This window comes from Impatiens glandulifera, chromosome 1 (genome assembly GCF_907164915.1).
Source record: "Impatiens glandulifera chromosome 1, dImpGla2.1, whole genome shotgun sequence".
Classification (NCBI taxonomy): domain Eukaryota; kingdom Viridiplantae; phylum Streptophyta; class Magnoliopsida; order Ericales; family Balsaminaceae; genus Impatiens; species Impatiens glandulifera.
The window spans coordinates 48,888,700-48,894,774 of record NC_061862.1 but is presented as its reverse complement, the minus strand read 5'-3'; positions in this window follow the sequence as shown (position 1 = coordinate 48,894,774).

The window sequence follows — 6,075 nt, the reverse complement described above, 5'->3', positions numbered from 1 at the left end:
AGGAATGAGATTCACCCTAGTCATTATTGATGATTTTTTATGATTCACATGGGTTATGTTTTTGCTATCTAAGGATTAGACGGATGAAAATTTGATTAAGATCCTTAGACGACTATAAAACCAAAAATCTTTAAGCGTTATAAAGATTAGAAGTGATCGGGGAACCGCATTCACCAACAGACGCCTATCTTCATATCTCGAGGAGTTTGGTATTACACGCGAGTTTTCTAGTGCCAAAACCCCACAACAAAATGGTATTGCTGAGAGAAGAGTCAGGACACTAAAGTAAACCGCGAGATATATGCTTGCCGACTCAGGTGTACCTCAGAAGTTCTAGGTAGAAGCCATAAACACGTCATGTTATACACAAAATCAGTCAATAATTAACAAACGCTTTGACAAAACACCTTATGAACTGTTTTATGGAAGAATTCCTACAGTTTCTTACTTTCGAGTATTCAGGTGTAAGTGTTTCAATCATAACAATGGGAAAGAGTATTTGACCGCTTTTCATGCTAAAGTAGATGCTGGAATCATGTTAGGTTACTCCTCAGTCAGTAAAGCTTTCAGAGTGTACAATAATCCAACACAAACTATTGAGGAATCCTTCCATGTTGTTTGTGATGAATCTGTTGAAAACAATTCTATTGATCCCATTGACCTTGCTAACATATTAGAAGTAGTAAGTCTTGAATCTGATAGTGAAGATGAAGCTCCGGTCAAAAGAATTTATTCGTCTGATCAAGTGGCTGATCCGGTTGAGAATCAACAAGACGTCCAAACTTCTATTCAATAGGATATTGACAGTTCGGACATCGTAGAGCCATTTAATCAAACGACTAACCCCTTGGGATCAAACTTCAGATGGAACAGAAATCATCCACCAGAACTGATAATCGGTAATCCTAACTCTCGTCGTAGGACAAGACGTCAATTATTGGATGAAATGGCTAACTCCGCATTTATTTCTCAAATTGAGCCTAAGAAAATTGGTGAAGCTGTGCTTGATCCAGATTGGATTAATGCCATGCAAGAGGAGTTAAACCAATTTGTGAGAAATAAGGTGTGGCATCTAACTCCAAGGCCGACTAACCAATCGGTCATTGGAACAAGATGGGTCTTCCGAAACAAGCTTAGTGAAGATGGCTTAGTTGTGATAAACAAAGCACGGTTGGTTGCTCAATGATATAGACATGAAGAAGGAGTTGACTTTGAAGAGTCATTTGCACATATAGCTAGACTTGAGGCAATAAAAATCTTTTAAGAACTTCAAAGTTTTTCAAATGGATGTAAAAAGTGCATTTTTAAATGGTAATTTAAATGAAAATGTATATGTTGAACAACCCCCTGGTGTTCTGGATCATTCTTTACCAAATCATGTTTTTAAACTTCACAAAAATTTATATGGTTTAAAACAAGCTCCAAGAGCTTGGTATGATACTTTGACTAAATTTCTGTTTGATCATGATTTTATTATCGGCTCAGTTGACAAAACATTGTTTAAATTTGTTAAAGATTCTCATATTTTTCTTGTTCAAGTCTATGTTGATGATATCATATTTGGGTCAACTAACCCCAAATTATGTGAGAAATTTACCAAGCTGATGTAGGAAAAATTCGAGATGAGTATGATGGGATAATTAACTTTCTTCATCGGGCTCCAAGCTCGTCAACTGGAAAAAGGGACTTTCATCAACCAATGCAAATACACTAAGGAGTTGTTAAAGAAGTTTGGAATGGAGAGTTGATCAGTTGTAGCCACTCCAATGAGCTCTTCCAGCAAGTTAGACAAAGATGAAGATGGACAAAGCGTTGACATCACTGCCTATAGAGGACTCATCGGATCTTTTCTCTATCTTACTGTCAGCCAGCTAGACATCCAGTTTTTTGTTGGTGTCTGTGGAAGATTCCAGACTAATCCTAAACTATCTCACTTTATTGTTGTTAAGCGAATCTTGAAATATTTAAAGGGAACTCAAAATGTGGGACTGTGGTATCCAAAGGATTCTAGTTTCAACTTAACGAGTTTTTCAGATGCAGATTATGCAGGTTGCAAGATTGATCGAAAAAGAGCCAGTGGAACTTGCCAGTTCCTTGGTGATCGTTTGATTTCCTAGTTCAGCAAGAAGTAGACGTCGGTTGCCACGTCTACAGATGAAGTAGAATATCTTTCAGCAGGTAGTTGCTATTCTCAGCTCTTGTGGATTCAACAGCAATTGAGGGATTATGGAATTGAGGCAGAAGAGTCTCCAATTTTCTACGACAACACAATTACAATTGCAATCACCTAAAATTTAGTTCTGCACTCTCGAATAAAGCATATCGAAATTAGACATCATTTCATCCGAGAGCATGTCAGTCAGAAGCATATTCGCCTTGAATATGTCCCAACAGATCAACAAACAGTAGACGTGTTCACAAAGCCACTACCCGAGACTAAGTTTTCTCACTTTAGAAATATTTTAGGGTTTGTTGATCTTGACTAATTTATATGAACTGATTATGCATAAATTGAGGGGGAATTTGTTGTTTAAAAGTAACTAGACAGACATGTATAGACGGAGGTCTCAATCGGTCTAATAGATCAATCGTTTAAAGAACATACCTACTTAGACGTATATTTTCTTAAACAGTCTATGCTTCTAGGTTGGAAAATTGTCTTGGTTTAAAACCTACACAGGTTAGACATTTGAGTCTAATAGACGGTTAGACATCTGTAAGACAATCGTGATTAGACGCTCACGTCTAACTAGACACGCATCTAACATGTGGTGTTTAAGTGTAATTAAACGCCTACATCTAATAGACGTTTAAACGTCTATAAGACAAGAATGGTTAGATGCCTGTGTCTAATAGATGCTTATCCAACTTAGATGCAACGAATGTGGATAGTAAGTTAAACGTCTAACTACGTACGTCATTATAGCTTTCATCTTTAGACGAATGGCACAGTTGTCCACTGCCACATTATCTGTCTATGTACTATTCCTTCCAAATAATGAACTTGAAGACATGTGTTCTCAATGTTAAAAGAATGACTAAAACTTCTGATATCCCTCTACTTCACGCTCTACATTAATGACAAACTTTAATGATTATCCTTAAATGCTGCTTATTTTAAATGATGAGTCTCTTGGGAACAGGTTTCTACATTTTTTACGGTTCATTTACTCATTGCCATTAATAATCATACGTCAATCTATGTCTAAAAAAGAACGGTCATATTCAAATGGATTGAATATCTCTCTTTGCATTCTCCTCTAAGAAATCCTCTTGTGTCTCTTAGTATTCTAAATCTCTAGTTCTCAAACAACTCTTCGAAATGGGTTATCTTGTGTCGTCTACTCTTCAGATAGACTTTGTTTCTGTGTCCACCGTGATCATTCCTGAAATGGTCACCATGTTCGATTCACTCAAAGCTTCGGGCCTTGAAAATTTTTCTCAAGGCTCCTATCATTATTCACGAACCCGAGGTTCGTGAATTCTTTAAGTACGGAGGTATATACGACAACATGCTTGTCGTAGCAAATTTTTTTAATGATCATGCTTGCTTCTGTGAAGAATCCTTCGCTCATTTCTTCAATCTTCCAATAGAGGGGTTATCTGAGTTCCCAACATCTTTCGAGGAAGTCCTATCTGAGATGAGGTTTGCCTTCTCTAACAAACCTCTTGATGGGAATCTCATTCCTGTCGAAACTCACGGACCAAAGTCCGCTCTGAAAGTTGAGTTTTCCCTACTCAACGATATCATTTCCAAGTCCCTCTTGGTCAAGGGTTTCTCCAACTCAAACTCGAAGATGGTATTCGAGATAATGATTACTATCACAAAGGGGACAACAATCAACTAGTCGAAAATCATTTCAAAAACTTGGCGGAAATGATCTCTCCTGAAAAGAGGTCACCTGGGTATGCTGCCGAACTCATCATGTTGCTTCCTATTCTCCTCTCAAGTGTTGGAGGACATGGGGTCCTCATCAAGTCCTCCAGAGTCTTGAACTATCAAAGAGTTCTTGATTATGTTCTCCGGGTAGGAAAGATTAAGCTCAAAAGAAGAAATCGGGAGATCCTTTTGGCCGAAAGAGCTCATTAGTAATCTATCTCTCCCAATGATGTTAAAAAGGGGGGAAGTAAAATAAGTGGCCTTAGGCCCATGAGGAACTAAGGGTAGAAAGGGATAAGAAAAGACCCAATCTTTTTGTTTTTGGGGAAATTTTTGTTTATGTTATTCATCTCCTCCAGAAAGTATGAATATAAGATCTTTTGTTCATTGTTGCTTTGTTGTTTATCGATTATATCTAATTGTTTTAATCTTTTAACTAAGTTCTAACATCATCAAAAAGGGGGAAATTGTTGGTTGAAATTATTTTGATTAAAATAATTAAGAGAATAAGCGTATTTTATGCCAGCTTTATTTTGATGATATGTGATTAAAACTTAATTGTGATTAAAACTTAGTTGAGAATGAAGCTAAATTATCTATTTATTTCTGTGTATGTGCATCATACTATGCTATATTAGACACGGTCTAAGAAGGCTAATTAGACGAAGTTAGACGTTGACGTTTAACTCCTTCAGACAAGTCTGAAGGGATGCAAAGTTAGACGTTGTAGTCTAACTCCATTAGACATGGTAGTCTAATGGGATGCGAAGTTAGACGTTGTAGTCTAACTCCATTAGACGTGGTAGTCTAACTCCATTAGACGTGGTAGTCTAATGGGATGCGAAGTTAAAGGCTACAGTCTAACTCCATTAAACGTGATAGTCTAATAGGATGCGAAGTTAGACATTGACGTCTAACTCCTTCAGACAAGTCTGAAGGGATGCGAAGTTAGACGTTATAGTCTAACTCCATTAGACGTGGTAGTCTAATGGGATGCGAAGTTAGTCGTTGACGTCTAACTCCTTCAGACAAGTTTGAAGGGATGTGAAGTTAGACGTTGTAGTCTAACTCCATTACACTTGGTGGTCTAATGGGAAACGTAGTTAGACATTGTCGTCTAACTCCATTAGACTTGATAGTCTAACGGATACGTAGTTAGACGCTGTAGTCTAACTCCATTAGACTTGGTGGTCTAATGGGAAACGTAGTTAGACGTTGGCGTCTAGCTCCATTAGACTTGATAGTCTAATGCTCCATTAGACTTGGTGGTCTAATAGAACATGCAGTTAGACGTAAACGTCTAACTCCCTTAGACTTGGTAGTCTAATGGAGCACGTCTAATGCTTTGCTTCAGCAGCCGTCTGAAGTTAGCATACGTCTAACCACGATCAACTAGTTGTCTTCTACTCTGCTCCACTCACTCCTGTGTAGTGTGACAAGCCAGCTAATTGTATCCAATGAACGAACGCCACGTATGCAAATGTCTTTTCAACGGTTTGTCCAGTACAAGACAATATCAGAGAGGATATTCGACGCACTACCAGTTCAATACGGCCACGATCCCGTTGCTCAGAGTTTGCAGATTTTTGGTACTATGGGAGGCCTTCCAATGGATTCTTGCCACGTGTCCATGAAGAAGATTCGACCGTTGGTGTCCTTCTACTTCAAATAGATGTTCAAGGACAACGGACGAATCACCGGTTACCAATCTTACTTGCTTACACTCTTGCACTTACTAATTTCTTACATTCTTCAAGTTCAAGAGAGGAAATAATCAATTACTGTCTAGCTGTGAGAATATTGTAAGTTGAACAGAGGTTGTTCTGTTCAACAGAGAGTTAGCGAGCTCAGTAAGCCGTATTTGATTCAAAGTATTTAGTGGATATCCTTCCGGTTGTGGAAGAAGGTGTGACGTAGGAGAGTATGTTCCGAACATCCATAAACAACTCCATGTGTTTTTTACTTTCTGTCATTCATCTTTCATTGGTTCAAAACTTCAAATCCGACGAACACTTTCACACTTGAAAATGTTTCAAGTTTGAAGGATTTGTGAAAATATAGAAACAAATTTTAGCTTCTAACAGAGTTAAAATCGAACTAAAGTGTATAAACTGTTATCAATAGTCAGAAGTCTCTATTGGTGGCACCGATCCTAACAGAATCCATAACCCTCAGCCACAAAGAGCTATTCTTGT